This window comes from Crinia signifera, chromosome 6, assembly GCF_055691185.1.
Source record: "Crinia signifera chromosome 6, ASM5569118v1, whole genome shotgun sequence".
NCBI lineage: Eukaryota > Metazoa > Chordata > Amphibia > Anura > Myobatrachidae > Crinia > Crinia signifera.
This window is the reverse complement of record NC_139222.1, coordinates 223,045,523-223,068,410: the sequence shown is the minus strand read 5'-3', so window position 1 is coordinate 223,068,410 and position 22,888 is coordinate 223,045,523. Positions and strand designations below refer to the sequence as shown.

The window sequence follows — 22,888 nt, the reverse complement described above, 5'->3', positions numbered from 1 at the left end:
AAACAAGATTCCGGTGCCTATACACATACAGTACAGTTCTACTGTGCCAGAGTGGAATCGGTACATCTGTCAGAATGAACTTAGGTCTACAGTCATTAGGTCGACTGGCTGGAAGGTCGACCTGATTTAAGGTCGACATGGGCATGACTTAAGGTCGAATTTGCATAAAGGTCGACATGAGGAAGGTCGACTGGTCATAAGGTTGACATGGGTTTTTCACTGTTTTTTGATCCGAATGTCGACACAGTCGACATGGACACAGTTGGCAATGAGAATCGGACCCTCGCTTCGCTCGCAATGCATCGGGCACGGTGGCTCGCTTCGCTCACCACAGCTTTAATAACCTCCTCCACGCCCTAGTGGATGGTAGGGCATGAAATACCGCCTGTCGGCACATGTCGGCTCAAAAAACAGTGAAAAACCCCATGTCGACCTTATGACCAGTCGACCTTCCTCATGTCGACCTTTATGCAAATTCTACCTTAAGTCATGTCGACCTTGGCCCATGTCGACCTTAAGTCAGGTCACACCTTGAAGAAGGGGCCTAGAGCCTCAAAACGTCAGGAGACCTATGTGACACGTTTTTTGTAATGTATTTTTAATACACGTTTACTGTTTGCAAAACCCGTGAGTGCCGCCTCCTTTGTCTAGAAGATATCCATTTACCCTGTGGAAGTCACCACGGTCCATTCCGACACTAGCCAGAGTGCCGACCGACCCTCCGCATATATATATATATATATATATATATATATTCCTGGTATACAATGACACATCAAAAGTCACTGTACATACATCCACTGTATAAATTGATCTAGCTATATTTTATCTATTAAATTAACAATTTCCAAACTATATCCATTATCTATCACTTTATCTAAGGGTAGGTAGCCATTTAGTGGGGGAATACTAAGACAAAGAGGGGGCTGGGGTAAGAAGGACAAGGATATTAGGCGAGATCTAATTAGGTCCGATATTGTGAATTTTGCGATATTATTGCAAAAAAACGTTTGCACTTTTTCCGAAAATCGCACATTTTATAGGATGCGAATTGCAGCAAAAATTAGCACTTTTTGTAGCGAATTCGCACATTCTGACCTGGCGATTTTTAGTCACACTTCAATTTGCATCCAGATGTTTTCCCATTATAAAGTATACAATTCGCAAATTTAATGGGATGCGATTTTTGGTAAACGTTACTAAAAATCGCCAAACAAATAGACCAGGTTCTGACAAACGAATTTGACAGAATCATGCACAGATCACTGAGATCTGTGCATGGGTCTGTGTTAATACAGTATATGTGTAAAAGTTAAAATTGAAAAAAAAAAGGGCACGAGGTCCCAATTTCTGAGCATAACTCATTGAGCCGGACCTGGTTCCAAAATACTGGGGACAAAAAACTGGGGGTCCCCCGACACTTTATATAAGGTATCATGCTCACCGTGGCTGGTCAGCCCTGGACGGGGTACGCGGGTACCCCTCCAAAAAAGGGAACTCCCCCCAGGCTGAAGCACGGGGCTGTCCCCGGCGTCCGTGGGCTGATATGCGTAAAAGTGTAAAAAAAATTGCTTTTTTCAGGTGAAGTACAAGTCCCAACAGGCCTCCACTGCATCCGGGGCATTTATGGGCCCCCTTGGACTTAAAAAAAGAGAACAGTAAAACTCTTTTGCTGCAAATTTGTATCTCATTAAATATGCAAATTCAGGCAAAAATATGCGATTTTGAAAAGTGCAATATGGTGCGATTTTGGAAAATGCAATAAAATCACATCCTATTAAATGTCACCCATTTTTTTCTGTAATCAAAATTTTTCATACAGCAGTTATGGAATTTCTTGTGGAGAGCACCATGCTCTTTTATCAACTTTCCATTTGAGACATCCTGGAGGAGATTACAGAGAGATAAATGACACAAAGAGGACAGAAGCCAACAGCAGCCAGTAAAAATCCTTAGCGTCTCCCAAACCAATCACTGTTGGCAGCGTCTATTCATTCACTCACCACCTGAGTCCTTCCCTCCCTGCCCATAAGCACCCTTCTCTGACATGTAAATCTAGCCTAGCACACTAAGGGGGCATGGCCTTTGTTGCGGCCATATTGCCGGCACCAGAAAAGAGGGATAGGTTGACCAGATGTGCACTATGGGAGCAGGCAGCATGAGGTATCACTCGATGTGAGAGAGGATGGATCAAGGTTAGAGAAGGCTAAAGACTTAATAGAAAACACCGGAGAAGGAGCAAAGGGCATCTGTTACATGTGAAAGGGAGAGGCAGGTATGTCTTGGCAGACAGACTCAATTTTGGTTGCACTCCGGGATTTAAGGTATTGACAAGGACAACAAGAGTTTGAGGGCTGGAAAGACATTAGAGCTTTGAAGGCAGACTGAGTGAAAGAGTGGAGCTACAGTATAATAGGAGGGAATTATTTGAAGTGAAATTAGTCAGAAGACCACATTTTTGTGCAGAGGTCTCTCAGGGACATCACTTTTGAAGAAAGGTCTGTCACATGGCAGGACTCTTGTGTGTACCACAGATTATAATCACCGTGATCCAGGTTTATAAATTAAGGGAGGAATATATCCAACATTGAAAAACCTCCAATAAACCCACTATCTTCCCTCAACTGCTTTTCATTAATATTTACAATTTCCAAATCAGATTTCTTTTTTTCATTCTTCTGCTAAATTATCCGGTAGACTAATAGCTCCTTTTGAAGTCATACATTGAGCAATCATTCATCTCTTCGCTTCATTTTCGGTTCTTTTCCATACTATCTAATAAATAAAAAAAGACCCTTACAAGTCCAACTGTGATAACTATTTAAATAATGTTTCTGATATAGAAGATTGGCCAGGCACAAGGTAGTCTCATTAAGTGCCACAGGTGTTTCATTACAGTTGTATATATTTTACTCTCTATTCCGCACCTCCCTAAATTCATTAACACATACATCGGGAATTGTGACTAACCTCGAAACGGGGAAAGAGGCGCACATATGATAAATAGGCCCCCAAGTATCTTAGCATGACAGATAACACTAAATCTTAGTTTTAAGTTCTGGAGGTTGATCAGACTGAGTATGGCTATAGATAGAGTTCCCCTAAGAATAATGTTTTAATAAAGCGTAAATATTTTAACCCTGGAACTGTATCATTTTAAAATCCAATCACTTAGTTGTAGATTATCCTCCAAAATGATAAGCAGATTTTATGGAGTATAAAGCACTATTTTATTAATAGTACAACACTTTTGTTGGTAAGCTGCTCAATCAGAGGTGTGTCACTCAGGTGCCAAAGGGGAGGGGCAATTCTGTCTAGGAAAAAACATTTGGTATCCCAATTGCACACTGAGAAAATAACTACATAATAATCAGATAATACAGAGATCTTGGTTGCATATATCTGCAGATATAGGGCTAAGCCCCCAGGCCGTACGTCAAGGCATCTCTGTCACTGGGGGTCCCTAATACTGGGTATGGGTCTGGGGTGTGGGCCCCCAACATGCCGACACAAGCTGAGTACTCCAGGGCAGCACACAAATGAAAATTAGTAGGGGTTAATAAGAAGCACATAAGTAATATGTAGGGAAGTGAAGGTGTTATTAAAATACAAAATATATACAATGTGATAGGAAAAAATAAGTGTTAATAAAGTGTTAGGGTGTGCCAACCTGGAGCAGACCAGCCCTACCAACACAGGGGGCACCACACTCCCAAACCCATCCCATTAGCAGTAACATATATGTCTGGGCTTAATAGCCCGGTGTAAGGCCACTTGATAATGTTGTATAACATCATTCATTTGTGTGTTGCCCTGGAGTACTCAGCCTGTGTCTGGCCTGTTCAACAAACTTCCCATTACAAGGAAATATTTGCAGTCTGCGAATTTACAGGAGACTCATATTCAATTTTTGAATAGGGCATATATATAGCACCAATTCAGAGGGCACACTTTGTCCCCAGTGACACGGGCTGCTGCTACAAGTGTCAAACATCTAGCGCCTAGTACTATCATAACTTCTGGGAGTGTGGGAGGATCAGGAACTTTTGGGATAAGCTGATTAATTATTTCAATAAGTTCTACACTCTAAGGCTCCCTCTACCCTTGTCTTTGATACAATCTAATAATGTTATGATATTATATTTGTATGTTTGTTTAGATAGATGTGCAGCTGATTATATTCTGCAGGATGATATGCATTATTAGAGTCTGAGTTAAGATGTTACATTATGACGGGCTCCCTTCGTACAATGAACACCTCCAGGTAGCGTTAAAAGATCAATGATAATTCTGAGACGTAGGTTTGTAATAATAGGATTTATTGCTTCATAATTATTCATGATATAACCAATGTCTATAACTATGTAAAATAACTCTAGAATACTCAGACAGGTGAAATATATGTTATTTGCTGATCATCCCTGCTTACTAACTGAATATGTTTATATGCATCCATCTGTAACCATATTGCATCTTTATTACAAAAAAAACAATAAAAAATTGTTAAAAAATAAAAAAAAGAATAGAATCTTTCCTCAAGATGTGCCAGTTTTGTCTGAAAATTTTTGCTATTTCCTTGTTTTGGGCATCAAACCTTGTGATGAAAGAAAACTCTTTATCTGGTGTCTTTTTTTTTTTAATAAGATCGCTTTGTCTATCTAAAGTAGCACCTTAGATAGCACACTACTCCACATCCTCTTATTACTTCCTCAATGTACAGGTGGTGTGCGATGCTAACCTGTGTATTCTCAGTCTGGTTGCAGGTTACCCAGGGTCTTGCCGTGATGCCTATGGGCAGTATTCAATGCTCTGGCGAGCAAGGCACAGCGTTCTCCATTTTTTTTATAAGTACGTAAGTTCAGTTCACCGAAAAAAGATGCCAAGAGCAAAACGGAGAGGCAAGCCCAAAAAAAGCGAGCAGCATTCTCATTTTTTGCATTAATACACAAATGGCAAGGTACACAAAATTTCCCATAAGAAAGCAACGGCGATGACCAAGCAGTGAACAGGGCAAAGCTCTCTGTTGAATTGGGAGCGTTGAATAGGGCTTGGAACATTTTTGGAGAGAGGCCTGGCCTTCTTGGCAAAAAAAGAGCAAACCTCGCCAGAAAAAAGTGAAATGGGAGCATTGAATACTGCCCTATATCTTGTGTCACTCATACCTTTGGGACAAATTCCATCGAGGACACAGAGGGATGGTTACTTGGTAGGTACCATGTTATATATTTAACATTCTGATGTTTCTCACTACAACTGTTTTTGTGTGTTTCAAGTTTTGCTTTCTAATAACCTTGTGCATAATGTCCATCATACTGTCTTTGTACTATTAAACTTAGATCTCTCTTTTTTGGTTACATATATTTATATAAAATTAAATTAGGCGAGTCATGCAATGTCTTTTTAATAATTAATTAATTTAGATTGTACCCTTGTGTGTTGTAATTGTTATCATTTGAATTTGTGTTGTCATTGGTAAAATAAATCAATATTTACACATACTGTATCAATAATCCACAATGCACACATTGTTGTAACAATGCACACATTGCCCCCCCGTAATGTTGTGGAAAACACCTTTGGGGTGCTGAAAAATTGCTTTAGGTGTTTGGACTGATCATCCGAAATCCGGCTTTACCAGGCTTGCTGCACGCTTCATAACATTGCACTGGGCCAAGGCAATGCCCATCTAAAATACATTGCAGCAGTAATGAAGGAAGCTGGTCTAAAACTGCAAATTTCCCTGTGTAACATTTCACAATAATTTGCATGCGATGTCCATTTTTATACCAAGTATCGCACTCACTTGAACAGAAAATAGCACCTTTCAAACATGCGATATAGTGGAGACGGGAAGGGCAAGTGGGGGGCGTGGGCAGCTATGGGGGAGCAGTGGGGAGCCGGCGGAGGGCGGCGGTGCGTTCCGTCAGAATGGGGCTTGTGAGTGTCTCATGTGCACGTGCCAGCAGCGGGTAGTGGGGAATGGCGAGCAGCCAATGTGATCTACTCTATCTGTACTGTATGAATGTCTTTTTGTGCTCTATGGTGCGTTCAACATTTATTATTATATGAGCCACTATAATAGGCAGTTGTTGTTTTTTGCCATGTATTTCTGTCATCTAGGCTATTATGGCATACCCTCCAACATTTGAAGGTCAGAAATCGGTACACATTAAGGAAGGGGGCATGGCCACAGGTAAAGTGGGTGTGGCCTCGGGTGAATTTTCCCCATATTTATATATGTTACAGCGACTTTTTAAATTATGTCTATAGTACACTCTATCTAAGCTAATGAGCATTAATTTTACATGGAGTGTGTGTACCTGACATATCCCATGTGAGAACAGAGTCACAGGCACAGCAGCATCTACAGATGGTGCATTAATCTGATCACGGATCAGTCAGCTCAGCCCTTACTACTGAACACATAAAGAATAATACCCCAACAGGAATAACAGCCTGGGTTCTTATTCCTGTATAGCAAAAGTGTTCTCCAATCACTGGCAGACATTATACAAGCAGATAGACATCACCCACTCTGCTACTATTATTACCCAAAAACATGCGTCCTCCTAATCCCCACCTCTGCCGGTGCTATAGCTGTCCCCAATAGTTCAGCCCTGTGCATGTTACCATCTTCCTGTTCGTCTTCCTTTGCATCCTCACCATTTATGACACTGCAGACAGCCCCTGAGTGCGGGAGGGACCACTGTGTCTCGTGACATCATGATGCGACACACGCAGGTCAGGACCCGCAATGAACTACTGGTACCCGCTTGTGAGGGGCAGAATACATTCTGAACACCTGCCTGGCCCAATTGATCTTATCGCCTGTCATGTGGCACTGGAGGAGGAGCCGTCTGAACCTTGAAAACTGGTACAATCGGTACAAATTGTTTTACAGATTGTTAAAAAGCAGTACTGTACCGGCTAAATCGGTGCAGTTGGAGGGTATGTTATCGGTGTCACTTGTTTCATAGCAATCAGAGACGTGTCAACACCTGATGCGCACGTGGTGTCATTACGTCTGCGCGGGGAAGCCAGCGGGGTGCATCCAATGATATGCAATAGGCATAATCTATTTTAAAAAGTAAGCAATATTATGTATGTTATTCGTGATGATAAATGCAATTGGAACGTTGGCATCTATACCTGCTGTGTTGAAACGCTTTTTGTAAAATCCGAGGAGTGCCGACCATTGCTGGAAATATATATATATATTTATATATATATATATATATATATATATATATATATAGAGCGCGACTGTACCAAAGTACACACAAACAGCGGCACTCAGTGGGTTTTGCAAACAAACTGTATATTTCCAATCTCCAACGTTTCGGGGACAATCCCCTTTGTCAAGGTGCAGGAACAACGACAAGGACAAAGGGGATTGTCCCCGAAACGTTGGAGATTGGAAATATACCGTTTGTTTTCAAAACCCACTAAGTGCCGCTGTTTGTGCGTACTTTGGTACAGTTGCGCTATCTACAGTATCCGGAGGGCACCTGGGAAGTTGAATTGCTGAGAGGGAGTGCCGAGCCGCCACAAAGACCCTATAAATATATATATATATATATATATTATTATCTTTCTATAACATTCACCTCATTACATTCAGTTGTCCCCCATTTAGAATCTCTGTTTGGACCTGTGCAATATATTAAATAGAGTCCCTAAAAGGAGATCATCCACAATGACATGCATCACCATACGATCTAATTATATTTGAACTAGTTTTATTACCTATGAGGATTGACGACACAGATAGCGTCGACTAATAATAATACTCATTACATTCAAACTGAGTGTTCTCAGGAATTGTACTCCTTAACTGGACAATGTCTATAATTTAATTGACCGATGACACGAAATAGTCCTTTCCCCCCTTGTACTGTTATGTGTATTTTCTTGAATAAGTAAAGGCCCATACACACTTGACGATTTTCAGCTGAAAATCGGTCAAAACAGCCGTTTTGAGCGATTTTCGGCTGAAAATCGCCCAGTGTGTATGCCCCAGAGATTGCCGACTAGCGATGATGCGCGCTCCCGCATCATCGCTAGTTAAGTGGTTCATCTGCTGGTTTTACCAGCAGATGTGGCGATGATGGATGGTTTTTCATCCATCATCGCCATGTGTGTACGCCGGCCGGGCTGAAAGATTAACCACTTTCAGCCCGGCGGACCGCCCCGCTGCCCCCCGCCGCCCCGCCCCTCGCCTGTCATAATACTCACCCTGCAGGATTGGTCCGCGCTGCCCCGCTCAGTCTGCTGCTGCGGCTGGATGCTGCAGAGCATCGCTCCCCCGCCGTCCTCCTGTTCTCCTGGGTCCCAGAGCTCTGCCGCCCGGCCACACTGACGGACACGCTGACGCCCCGCCCCCCTACACCCTGCTTCCTCCGCCTCACTCTGTCCTGCTCCACACGGAGCACCACTGTCCACCAATGTTTTCATTTTTAAGCCAGTAATATATACATTGCTGGCATGTGCCAGCAATGTATATATTAATGGCACCACTGGGCACCAATGAGATCCTTAAGCCAGTAATATATACATTGCTGGCATGTGCCAGCAATGTATATATTAATGGCACCACTGGGCACCAATGAGATCCTTAAGCCAGTAATATATACATTGCTGGCATGTGCCAGCAATGTATATATTAATGGCACCACTGGGCACCAATGAGATCCTTAAGCCAGTAATATATACATTGCTGGCATGTGCCAGCAATGTATATAGTAATGGCACCACTGGGCACCAATGAGATCCTTAAGCCAGTAATATATACATTGCTGGCATGTGCCAGCAATGTATATATTACTGGCACAGCTGGGCACCAATGAGTTTCATAAGCCAGTGCCAGTGGGCACCAATGATGTTTGATTTATTAGCCATTAATATATACATTGCTGGCACAGGCCAGCAATGTATATATTACTGGCACCACTGCCCACTAATGATATGCATTGAACAGGACAGGAGTGCTATGGGGACAACTGTCCCGGGCCCCGCCGCTCTGACAGAGGGTAGGGTCCAGGCAGCTCTATCCTCAGCACCCCCGCAGTGCCGGTGAGCCGAGCCTCTGCAGCCAGCAGCAGCAGAGACTCCGTCGCCTGATGTCAGACGCCAGCGTAAAGCTCAGGAGCGGAACCACTAACTCATCCGTGTTCCACCGCACTCCCCGTGCCCGTGTCCCATCGCACCCCTCCGGCATCCCACCGCACTCCCCTCACCCTCAACACAGATGCCGACAAAGGTACGGGGGGGGGGGCCAGACTGAAAATCAGTCCCAGACCCCAAAATTCCTAGTGGCACTGAATTATTAGATGGCCCTTGCTCCCACCATTGGAATTCAAACCCGCCCATTATGTAAGTAGCCTTTAATATGAAAGATTTTCAGCAAAGTCTTTTGCCTCCTGAAAATCTCTTGCTCTTTGGGGAAAATAGCTCAGTGTGTACGCACTACTTTGGTGAAAGGTATATCTGTCAAAGATTTTGGCAAAGTCTTTTCAAATGAAAATCTTCTAGTGTGTATGGGCCTTAACACTTGTTTTGCTGTTTTTTCATACACTTACTTTGCACCATGTTGCAGGGTGCATCTTATTTTTCACTGGTTTGCGTTATTCTCAATTGTAAATGCACATTTCACATTATATTGTATGTATTACAGGGTGAACCAGTCACGCCAGGGTAAACCTGGGATCTCAGCAGTGAATGCGCGTCAGCGCTTTTTGCATAACGATCTCCATAGTAACCCACCGCTTGCGCTCCACACTGCGTGTCATAGGCAGGATATCCGCCGCCTATCACCGCTGCTCTCCTTCCTGTTTGATCCCAGCACGCCCGCAGACGTGACCTGCTCACCCTCTCACTTATGTGATAAAGGTAAGCACATTTATGTATATTTTTATTGCACAATATTCCTTGACAAAGGGGTAATATAGACCCCGAAACGTTGGAAGCTATTTTTGCTACAATACACGTTTTATGCTTAAATTCCCAGAGTGCCGCGTTTGTTTTCTTCTATCAAACTTCTATATATATAAATATATATATAATTTATTATTTTACGTACCAGGTATTATACTGTGTTGTTAAATAGGAGTAAAGTTGTCTGACAGGCAGAGGCACATGTTACCATGACCTCAGCATCTTGAAATATGATATGCAGTTTTGTTAACCTTTTCTATCCAGTTCAGATGTTTTTCTGATTAGTCAGATTGATGGGGCATCACTTTGCTGCGAGCAGTGCATTGGATACTAACACCTGTTACCAGAAAACGCAAGCACAAGCTGGCAAAAACAGAGTCTGGCATGTAGACCTCAGGTTTTATACAAGTGGGGTTGTTTGGCTGGCCCTGTTCTTGTTTTTTGCAGTTTTCTTTATATACTGCTGTATAACACATTGTCATGATATGTTTATGCTATAGTATTTATTTGGCTTTTAAACTGTTTTAAAAAATGAAATTAAACTGCTTATGTGGTACCGTGCATTGTGATTATCTGATATATAAAGCAATATTTCTGTGCAGCAACTGACAGCAGATGGCACTACAAATCCCACACAGTATTTGCTTCCGATCTAATCTTGTGCATAATTACAGTTTAAATTCCTTTCATTAATTCACATTAAAACCCCTGCTACAGCAGTTTTGGATTCTGCAATTTGACAATCAAATAATTTAGTTGCTTTTATTTCTAAAATAATGTAAATTATGTTCCTTTTATACAGTAGGTATGAACTAGTATGCTAAAACCTCATGTAAACTTTTTGTAAATGTATAATTTAGGTCAGATATGTTCCAGAGGAATGTAATCAACCAATAGGCTGATCAGTGCATATGAAGTTTGGGGCACCTTGCATGCACTTGAAGTGAAGAGAGGGGGTGGGGGGTTTTCAATTGCCCATAAACCCCCTGTATCTACCAGTGTATGAGGAGGTTGCTTCCCTTATCCCTCACTCTGGATCAGCCATCTTGCTCATTGCAGGTGTGGATATCACTGATTTAATCATGGCATGAGGGTTAATCGTTTTAATAAAAGGGTGGGTGGTAAACATTTATTTGGTGTATAATTACCTACTCTTGCAGAAGTTGCCCCGGAAGAATGGGTGCTCCTCCCACATCCCATCTTCCCAGGGAAGTGAGGCAGGCAGGATATGCAGATAAAAAGCAGGTTCTCGTGGAGGGAGTGGGGCTAAAATAATGTTGTTTTAGCCCTGCCCCCTTCCTCGAGGACCCACACAATGTGGGATTTAATGGGGCGGAGCCTAATGATGTGTCCGCTTGGTTCCCCCCGAATATGTTTTATAAAGTAGGTAAGTATGATTTGTTGGAACAATTTTAGGGTGATTGTTTTTTTATTTTATAGTGTGGTCATGGTGGTGGTATGGTTTGGATGCTATTAGTTTATTGCTGAACCGGGTATGATTTCATCACTTTCTGGGAGGGAATTAGGTTTGCTTATTTATTTACTCAACTAATGATTTCATGATGGGGGAAAAAAGATATATTTTTAAAAGTGAACTCTGCATTGCCTTCTGTTCTTGGTACTTATATATTAGCCGGGTGCCTCGCTACGCTGACAACGTAGCTTAGGCTACATTGTCAGCGTAGCCATTGCCGGGCCCTGGGTAATATCTGACTTACTGCGGCGGGCGGCGGAGCTGCTTTGGTGGGCGGAGATCCTGGCAGGCTGAAGGGCGGCCGCCGGAGCTTCATCGGCGGCCGCCCAGAGGGGGGAGATCCCGGCGGCCGGAGGAGACGCAGACGCGTCCTGGCAGCAATGTATATAATTCACTGTAATGCAGCTTGGGGAGCATCACATGGTTTCCCTGCTCCCCCAGCGGCACTACGCTAATTGCGTACATTGCAGGGACTGTCATGCGGACGGGGAGCCGAGTGGCGGAGGAGGGGAACGCTGGCGCCGGGGATATCATTGAGGTAAGTATAATGCACTACACAGGCACACACACTACAGACACACACACACAAAACACCCACTAACACAATCATATACCCACTATCCACATCATACCCCCATTATCCAAGTGGGCATGGAGTTAATTTTATAAAGTGTGGCGAGCCCTGCGAGGGGGCGCATACCCTGCCGGTACTGATTTTCCGTCCTTTTCCCTCTCTGGGCCTCGGACTGCGCTAACACAGTGGTTAGTGCCCGCGGCCGCAGCCACCAACTGCCCATTGCCCACAGTCAATATGGCCGCGATGGCGGTCGCTTTCGGGTGAACCGGGACTGTGCGGCTTCGGCGTGGATGGCGGTGGGCCTCAAGCGGTGTGTCACCAGCTTGGTAAGTGACGCATGCCCCCTCCCCCCCACCAGCTCATTGCATGCCCCCTCCCCCCACCAGCTCATTACCGTGCCCTCCAGCTCATTACCGTGACCACCCCCCCCCCCCACCGGCTCATTACCAAGTCACCACACCACTCCCCCCCTCGCCGGCTCATTACCGTGACAACCCCCCCTCCCCCCGCTCCTTACCATGACAAATCCCGTCCCCGTCCCCCCTGAGGTGCTTGAGGACGGATTTTGCAGCCAATCTGCCCCTGATACATACAGCTTTGCATAAGCCCCCATCAGGAATTTTAAAAATGATTACACAGGAAAGGCTTGAAGGTTTTAAGGCATGGGGAAAGTCTTGATGGAGTTCCACTTTTTTTAGGGAGTTCCCCCTAAAAAGTCCATTAACTTGTAATGTCCACTAGCTTGCTAGCTTGTACTGAGTGAGAATCAGAAGTTCTGATCTTGGGTACTATAGAGGTATTATATTTGAAGATATCTTGATTTACATATTAATATAGTTTTACATTTGTATTTGATCATCACATCATGTGCCAATTATAAACTGCTTGTATAGATCAACTAACTTCATACAATTAGTTATTAAATAAGCAAACTTATGAGATTAATCATTTAAAAAAACAATGTCATCATGAGGGAGTTTTTTCCAACTGTATCTCTGCTATCTCTTCTTGGATGTCCCAGCACTTTTTTAAACTTAACATGTCTAAGCTATGTACACATGGTGCAATTTGGCTTACGATTTTGACTGCATGTAACACCAGCGGGAGGGTCCCAGTGGCATGCGAATGGATGTTTATGTAAAACATCCATTCACAGACAGTATGAATGTACGTGCCTTGCAAATAGTGAGCCGGTGTACCACCATTCACAAGGCGGGATCTGGGGTACTCACAAGGATGTGAATTCGCAACCAAGCGAATGAACCAAAATACCCCCCTATGTCTATGTTTTCAGTGTAAATGTGTTTACACATGGTGAGATTTGGGCTATGTATGATTTTGACTCTGCGATTTCCCTTGAACTCCATGGAGCCCGGAACCATACAATTTTAACTATCTTTACTTGAGATTTTGACTATGGACAATTTTTTTTAAAATATACTTTTATATCAAAGTGCATAATAGACAGCATTACATAAAAGGGTAATAAACAATGTATACATGGATCATAATAATACGGTACAAGTCATTATAAACATTTTCAATAGAAGAGTTCGATAGTCAGGTCAGAGACACATCAAAAGGGAGGAGTACCCCTCTCTAACCCTGTCATGTTATACCAAGTTGATAAATGAACAATCTTCCTAATAATGTCTCATTCCGTAGTAGATAAGGTGACTAAGGTAGCCAAATGCAAAAAAATCTGGATGCACGGGATTCAACATCTAGATTGCAATCCACCCAGTCCATATGAAACATGATAATCAATCTAGGTAATAGCAGAGTTAATGATATTTGGTCTGGATCTACTTATTGCTGCTTTTTGGCTGCAGCAGCAATTCTAGCTAGCAGAAGACGAGTACCAATTGTTGGCTTGGGGATAAGGGACGGAGGATAATAGTTCCAAAGTGCCCATGACATACTGTATACAGTAGATGGTGAATGATATATGTAATAAGTTATTGATATATGACTGAACATCAGAACAAAACAATTGCACTATTGTACATAACCAGAGGCAATGCATGATGCCGGCATCTGGCGATGAACATTTAGAGCAATTTGAATTGTCAGACATCCCAGTTAAATATCTAAATTTCGCGATGTAATGGGCTCTATGCAGGAATTTGTATTGCGATTCTGCAAAAGAAGCTGAGACCAGTTGTTTATTAAGCCGAACTGACAGCCTTATTACATCTAAAGTGGTGAGATTGGGGAATTTACCTTGCAATTTAGACAAAACTGTTGGATTCACTGTCAGATCTAATTTCTTCCTCATCAGATCATAGAGCACTGAGGTAGATATAGCTCTACCCTTACTGGAAATAATTAAGATATTTAAGGTGTTAGTAAGTTCAGCCTTAGCAAGGTCAGTTAATAATTTGGAGATATAGATTTGAGCTGGGAAGCAGGCAAATAAAGGAAAAGCTACATGGGGAAATAGGTCTTTTAGACTGGATAGAGGTAGGACTGAGGTAAGTTCTTCATCTAAAAACTGATGTACAAGATGTAAACCGCCAAGGTACCATTGCCAAAAAACTGCATCTTCGTTACCACATTGGAAGTCATGATTATAATTCAATGGTAAGAATAGTGAGCGAGTACTAGGCAAACCAGCCCGTTGTTTCCATACTGTACTCAGCCCTCCTCACAGCATTTCATAGCATGGCCTTGCCTAGACTGAGGATGTGTGGGTGGTAGTTTTGGGTGATATCTCAGAAGAGGATTGGCAAGAGGCATTAGGGAATTTTCGTACTTCCACCAATTCAGTTTGATTTCAACAAATACAATTGGTGTATAGTGCATAGAATATATATGACCCCTGTGAAGCTCGTTCAGTTTGGGGGATGCTCTGATTCGAGTTGTCCCAAGTGCACCTCGGGGGGAGGGGACATTCTGGCATTTGCTGTGAACCTATCCCACCATTTCCAGATTCTGGACAGCAGTTATTACCTCTAAACGATTCCCAAAGCCATATTTACCCCGACAGTTTGTATTGTGTCAATAACTGATAGAATTGCTAGAAAAATATGCCAGAAAATATGTTCGTAACCTTTGTACTATTGCCAAAGTGTGCATTGCCAAGACGTGGATGGTTGCCAATGGCCCGGTGTTTGCTTCTTGGAAATCCCTGGTCAATGACACTATCGCCATGCAAAATATATATAATTAGCTAAAAAATGTTGAACAGAAATCTCATAGCATTTGCACCAGGTGGTTAAGCCCTTGTAAAAGGGGAATTTAATAATTATTATGCACTGTGTGCTTTTCTTTCAAAACGCGTGACCTTACTCTTATGTATACAATTGAGATAATGATCACTGCTTAGTAAAGACATTTTAATGCTTTATTTATTTATTTTTTCTCATATCTATGTACATTTTCTTTTTTTTTTGCTTGTTGTACAATTTCTATAATGGAGTGTATGACATTGTGTTTTCTGACTATTCAAATGTCTCTTGAGAACTTCTAGATATTAGTACTTATCTAGTACTTACCTATTTCTCTTGTGGTTACAAGGATAATACAATAATAAACATTCTTCTAAACCAGTGGTAGCCAACTCCAGTCCTCGAGAGCTACCAACAGGTCACATTTTCTAGACAACCTAGCTGCTGCACAGGTGCACTCATTACTAGCTGAAACATTTTCAAAGAGCCACAGGTGGAGCTAATTACTTCACTTGTGATTCTGTGAGGAGATCCGGAAAACATTAACTGTTGGTAGCTCTCGAGGACTGGAGTTGGCTACCCCAATTAAACCCAGTTACCCCAGTGTATTGAAACACCAAGTAAATCGCACCAGATTTTCTACATAGAGCACTGAGATCAAATAAAACTGCTAGATAGACTCACCCCTTCAACAGTGATATTTTTATCTTTTCATTTAAAGTCAATAAATAAAGACTTCATTTAAGCCACATTTCCGCATCTTATTCATTTTTCCACAAACATCTCTTTCTTATTATCTTCAATTCTTCACTCTTATCACTCATTGATTTTACAAACATCACTAGCAAGGCAGCGCTTACTCACTACCCATTTAAGTATTCTTCTAAACCACTCTCTTGGTAAATCTTACTTGAAAAAGTCGAATTCATCTTTGTTAGTGTCTGAAGACTTTGCCTAATTGTTAGTAAATCTTAGTTTGCAAGGTTTGAACTCAGTCGCAACAAGTGGTTTGTGCACTTCAATTCTTGGCATGACATTATGTTTTTTTTCCATTGCAGGATGAGGAGGGCACCTATAATTAGAATGCTAAAAAGGCAAAAAAAGAAAGCAGCCATTACTGTTCTGACAGAGGACGGCACGAGACCGAGGACCATGAGAGGAAGTGCAGGTGGTGGATAGCTAGTGTGTCACTGACTGGTAAGGTGTCATTTAGTATTCATTCTATTCTAAGGACTTACATGATGTCAGTACTGTGGTGCTTACGTGGTAAGCATGCTTTCCATGCGGGTGGCTTTTACATGAGACTATGGACTGTTTTGCAATGAGAGAATTGGATTAATATGTTCCTAGAAATGTATTCAGTCTTTCCTTGTACGTCTCTGCCAAGTTTGTCTCGTGAGGGGTTTGAGCTCCCAGTTCTTCAGCCTGTACAATCTGCCATTGGGAGGTGTAAGTTTCACAAGGGACTAACTTTCAGAACCTGTATGGAAGCACGCCTGAAGTCACTGGAGAAACAGCTAGACCAGTTTTACATGAACTTTATCATGTGCAAACTAAATGATGTCATCCTGTTTTATCCATGTTCTACATACATAGCTATATGATTCTAGTGTGTTATTTTCTATACTGTTGTCTATATGTTCTGCCTTCACAGCTGTTGCGCAACTCCCATTATATAATGACAGACTGTCACTGACAAGAAGGCAGGAGTTATAGATCAACATTAACAGGTGGAATCACTTTGTTTTTGTATAGCTTTGTCAGCATCATTTATAGTAATAAATAGAAGTAACATACAATAAAAAACTGTATACAAAGAATATAAGGGGGATTCAATTCTAAGCATTGCGGGAACGTAGCTCCTGGGTTAAGAGCCCAGACCTATTCAGTTGACTGCAGTTAATCTGGGAGATGCGCTGTACTGCAACTTCTGAATCCCTTTAGACAGTGTAAAATAATAATAGCACTGACTTCCAAGTAGAGTGTTACAAAATGTATTTTGTTTGATCCTTCATTGAGCTCTTTTTACATTTGTTCTGCACAACATGTGTGTTCATTTAAGGTGGCTGGTTGGTTTCTTTAACAAACTATCAAAAGTACAGAGTTATTTTTATAGCCTAGAGTGTTCTTTCCCCCTCCTGTTGACACTCATGTTTACTGTGATAAAGGCATCCATATGGTACACTTACTAGTGTTTCGTAGCAGAGCAGTCTGTCAACAGTTTGACTCAGAGGTGCAGTAATTCATCTTATTGCAGGGGATAACATGGTACCATTCAGTTCACACTTTAGGTTATGGAACTTATCAGCTGCTAAAGAACATCCTTTTATGGGTTTACAGATAGATTTAATTGTTTACCTTGTACCTGCACACCTGCTGTTTCCACTAAATACGTGGGGGCGGACCTTTTCCATCTTCTATGGGTATCTCATAGACGGAACTTGTGAATGTGGGGTCAGGTGCAAAATTATTCTTTGGACCTTGCTCCCTTAACCCACCCCAGGTTCACAATATGTCACACTGCAGAGATTGAGAGGATGATGGAGAGGGAGTGACAAGCAGAAGAAGGCAGGGATCAGTAGTGGGTGACAGGGAGGGGCTGACAGTGTATGTGACAGGGAGAAGCAGTGGGTGATAGGGAGATTGTGACAAGTACAGGGTGACAAGCTAAGGGTGACCGGGAGAAACATTAGATGATAGCAAGAGGATGACATGATATGTAGTGGGTGACAGGTACAGGGTGACCGGTAGAGACAGAGGGTGATATAGAGTGAGCATTGGAGAGAGACAGTGGGGGGAGGGTGATAAGCAGAGGGTGACAAGGGGAGGGTGATGTAGTGAGGTTGACAGAGAGAGGCAGAGGGTTATAGAGTGGGCGATGGGGAGCGGCAGTGGGTGATGGGGAGATGGTGACAGGCATAGTCAGAAGGTGTTGGAGAGAGGCAGTATGTGACAGGTAGAGAGTTACAGGGAGAAACAGAGGGTGACATAGAGAGACAGTGGGTGAAGGGTAGAAGAAGAGGGTATTACCGCTTTCACATCGCAAAAGTAATCTCTGTGTGATATGAAAGGTCCTTTTTACTTTTCCTGGGTCCAGCATCCCGGCATTCTGACTCGGGTTAAAAGAAGGCTTAATCCCCTACCCAGGTTGCTGTGCAGTGTGAATGGCTAACCCGGGTCGAGCGATCCAGGTCTCGTTCACACTATGTTGGAGGTAGCTCTTGGAGACAGCAGCAGCTCCAAGCACTGCCTCCTCCTCTGTCCTCGATGACGCGCCGCCGTTCCACCCCACCCCCCATCTGACATCAGCTTATTGCCAGGCTTATTGCCAGGTCGCTGTGGAGAGCTAAACATCGCAAATGCCGGATCACTCTCGGGACAGACCCAGCATTTGCGATCTGAAAAGGGTATATGTGAGAGCTCTATAGGAGGGAGTACAGGTGGTAAATTTGGTTGAAAGTAGAAGAAAAAAAACACATGGGTTAACATGAGACCTCAGGAAAAAATTATAGGGGAGAGAGAGAAACAGAGTGAATGGGAGAGAGGGAGAGAGAGAAAAAGGGGGTAGAGTATGCTGTCATTGTTGGATATAATTAATATTATTGTTGTTATTATTATTATTATTATTATTATTGTTTATTTATATGGCACCACATGGGTTCTGCAATGCCTGACAATACATAAATGGGCAAAAATAAATAAATATAACCAATAATATACGAATTACCATACAAGAAGATGTCAGTACATGGTAAATAAAGACAGTTCCTTTAGGGGACAGGACACTGAAGCAATTATTAGGGTGGCAGAGATATATATATATATTCTAAGAAAAGCACATGAGGAGAGAGGGCCCTGCTTCTGAGAGGGTACATTCTAAAGGATATGTTGATTTCCAGATGTATATTAAGGCAAATTCCTTCTCAAATGGACAAAACCATGTGCACTGCATGTGGGGCAGATGTAACATGTGCAGAGAGAATTAGATTTGGGTGGGGTTTTACTTCAAAGTGAGATCTATATTGCAGTGTAAAAATAAAGCAGTCAGTATTTACCCTGCACAGAAACAAAATAACTCACCCAAATCTAATTCTCTCTGCACATTTGATATCTGCCCCCCTGCAGTGCACATGGTTTTGTCCATTTGAGAAGGAATTTGCCTTTTGCGAGTGAACCAGAATAAGCCCCATTGTCTTCTTTATGTGCTTGGTGTGTGATGTCACTTTCAGCTTGATTTTCAACATTAAGGGGGAAATTAACAAAAGGAAATTTGTAAAAAAATAGGTGTATTTGTATCCAGAAATACACTTATTTTTGAAATCTACTATCCCGAAAATACGGCAATTCTTATTCGTATTGATAGAACATCAATACGGATACAAATTGCCATATTTTCGGGATAGTAAATGTCAAAAATAAGTGTATTTCTGGATACAAATACACCTATTTTTTTTACAAATTTCCTTTAGTAAATTTCCCCCTAACTGTCTATTTTGTTTAAAAAAATGTACAAACTTTTGGGATGTTTATCAGAGGATTATTTTTTCACTCTTCTTTTTCATGAGCAAGTTTGTGGTATACACCATTTAATTTTATGCGTTTATTACTTATGAGGCCATTTGAGTGGAATTACTGAACCTATACATAGGGGACGTGTGGTGAGAAAAATGGCCAAGAAGTCCCTGGCTAGTACCGGAGCTAGATTTACACACAATGGGGTGTATTCAATGCCATTGACAAGCCCCTGACGGCAAACTATACAACGAGCAGTGCCGATAGCTCGCTGTCAGAGTATTCAACGCCCCCACATTCACTCGCCATTTCCACCTTGCTGGTTCTTTTTAGCAAGGGGCAAACGGGGAGTGCGCCCATCAAAACGGCAAGTTTGGAAGTTCTCCCATTGCATACAGCTTTACTAAACACTGGTATGCATGCAATCAGTTGGGGAATGTATTATAGTAATATATAATATTTGATATATCCTGTCCTTAGTGTTTCCAATGCTAGCATACTTGTGTTTTTTTATATGCATTTGGTGCATTACATTTTCTTCCATTGCTTATTCATTTTCTGAATGCTTACATTTAAAGCTACTTGCCAGCAGCACCTCTCTTGTGCATGATGCTTTATACTATCCTAGGAAAGTCTTTTTGATTCCCTCTCTAGCAAAAAATGGCGACTGCAACTCCCTAGTCGTTTTTGCCAGGCAATATATAAACATAAACAGCATATGAACACTATCACTATGGTTGGGGGAGTTCAGGGAAGAGAGGAGAGCGAGAGGGTTTCATGGAAAAGAGAAAATGTGAGAAAGAGAGAGAAAAAGAGTCATTTTGAAAAAGAGAGGAAGGGATGAGAGCGGGAGAGAGAAGGGGTGAGAGAAAGGTGAGCAGAAGTGAGAGTGTCCAAGAGAGAGAAAGATTCAAACAAGAGACAGGGGTAGAGAGAGAAATCATGAAGAAAGTGAAACTGTCAGTCAGAGAGAGAGCAAGGGAGAGAGAGACAGCATCAGAGAGAATATCACAGAGAGAGAGAGGAATAGAGGGGGACTGGAGAGATAGGGAGGGGGATAGGTTGAAAGAGGGGGGGAGAGAGAAGGGGGAGAAAGCACTACCTGACTACAGCACATCCTTGGGTCTCTGATGGGGCGGGCACTTCATGACATTATGCCCCGCCCCCAAATACCCATGAATTTTGTCACTGCGAGAGTTGCCCGGGCTGGGCAAACTTTGCTGTAGGTGTGTGTTTGTGGGGAGGGGTGGGTTGGATGCGATGGCCGCCAGCAGGTGCTCTCTCTAGTGGGCAGGGGTGCTGTGGGCCCAGAAAATAGCTTGGGCCTCATAGCAACTGCTCCCATGGCCTACCAGTTCCCAAAGTGCTGGGCAGGACCCAGCATAAAAAGAGTGGGGGCTCTTTACAAAAGTCATGGACATGAGCTTATGTGTACCTTTTGCAGATGCAGATCTGGAAATTGGGGTGCAGAATGTATGGCAAATTGGTGGTGAAACCTACCTAAGTTATGTCCATAAAGACAGGCACTAAAACCTTTACTACATACAGATATGTACAGTACAGTATAATACCCACACAAAATTGCCGCTGGATAAAAGCATTACTTTCTAATAAGAAGTTGTTCCTGTGTTGATGCTGCCTCACAACAATCTCTGGGATTGACAGCTGTCAGCCTCCTCCATCACAGGGACAGACAGGTTCAAGAGCTTATCGGGGGCACCATTGGGACGGGGGCGAATTCGGAACTGAGCAATCAGGACTGAATCGCCCCTAAGTTCCCATAATAAGGTCTAAAAATGTGTTGAAGTTTCTGGGTTAGTAAACCACCGTACAACAGATAGATACAAACACATTTCTGCTTTCCAGTTTATCTAGTCTTTAATTCATATATGTTTAGGTTATGAGCAATTCATTAATAGTTATATATAAAGCGCTTTAGAAGGTATATCGTTTGTTCTCTGTTATCCATTTATTCCACTATAATTCCATCTCTCCTCTATATGCCATATCACCCCTATATACCATTTTACCACTCTCTACCATATCGCCCATATATGCCATCTCTCCACACTGTGCCATATCATCCCTCTGTGCCACCTGTTACTGAGCAGCGCTGCAGGAGTCCGTTTCCCTGCAGCTAAGAAATCTGAACGTTGCACCCATGACCTGATACAAAACAGTACAGTGGTGTTTGCCAATACAGACCATAAATACATGGTAATGTGCTGGCTGACACAATAGAGTTGAAGTCTGTGCACAGGGTGCTGCTGGGGGCAACACTAAGTATGGGCAGTGAGTGGTGCGTGATGTCAGGACCACAGTAGAGATCACTTCAACCTGTGACTAGGAAACAGTTTGCGGTAGGATCATAAGTGATGCAGGCCCCTGTCAGACTCCTCCGTCTCATACAAGTCTACAGTCTGGAACTCTGAATGGGACAGAAAACCATCTCTACCACAGTTCTGCCTTCATTTATGCTCCACCACCATCTCTCCCTAATGGTCCTCCTTCACCTGCTTCCATTAGTGGGGTATTTATCATGCCTGACTGTGTCCTCTGCCTCCCCAAGTATGCTTCTGACCCCTCCTACCTAGACAAGGCAGCCAAGACTTTCTGGCTTCCGATACGTGAACGCGCATCGTGATCGGATCGGGATCGCAAGGGTTAAAACCCTTGTGATCTGCATCCGATGCCAATCCGATGTTGACTATATCGTCAACATCGGAAAGGAAATCGGACCGTGTGTACACACTATTATGATATTTATATAGCGCTTTTCTCCCAATAGGACTGAAACAGCTCGAAATACAAAACAAGCTTAACAGTAGATGTCAGTGAAATGCTTGAGTAAATAAGTACATCTTTAGTCTATTTTTAAAGGATTCTACAGTGGGGGCTTCTCGCACTGTGCGAGGAAGAGAGTTCCATAGAGTTGGAGCAACAAAGTTGAAAGCTCGACCCCCAGATGAATTCAGGGAAATTCTGGGATCGTAGTAATCGAGTAGAACAGTAAGGAATTCTTCAACGGATCGTAGTAATCGAGTAGGACAGTAAGGAATCAGAAGCTGCTACAGGTACCTTGGGCTCTGGTCATGTAGGGCCTTGAAAGTGAGTAAGCCAATCTTGGAAACGATTTGCCATTTTACAGGTAGCCAGTGAAGGGCGTAGAGAATGGGAGTTATGTGGCTGGACCGGGGCTGGTTAGTTAATAGTCTGGCGGCT

General features: G+C 42.7%; 2 protein-coding genes across 9 annotated transcripts in view; one reads left to right on the top strand and one right to left on the bottom strand.

The window, feature by feature from the left end:
- Nucleotides 1-22,888, top strand: part of MYPN (myopalladin) — a 264,901-nt gene that overhangs the window by 5,157 nt on the left and 236,856 nt on the right. For all 8 annotated transcript variants that reach the window (XM_083148976.1, XM_083148977.1, XM_083148980.1 and 5 more), the window contains exon 2: nucleotides 16,213-16,351. The gene's annotated coding sequence lies outside the window, so the exon portion shown is untranslated. The remainder of the gene's footprint in view (nucleotides 1-16,212; nucleotides 16,352-22,888) is intronic.
- HERC4 (HECT and RLD domain containing E3 ubiquitin protein ligase 4) overlaps nucleotides 1-22,888 on the bottom strand; it is a 303,379-nt gene that overhangs the window by 80,669 nt on the left and 199,822 nt on the right. The window lies entirely within an intron of this gene.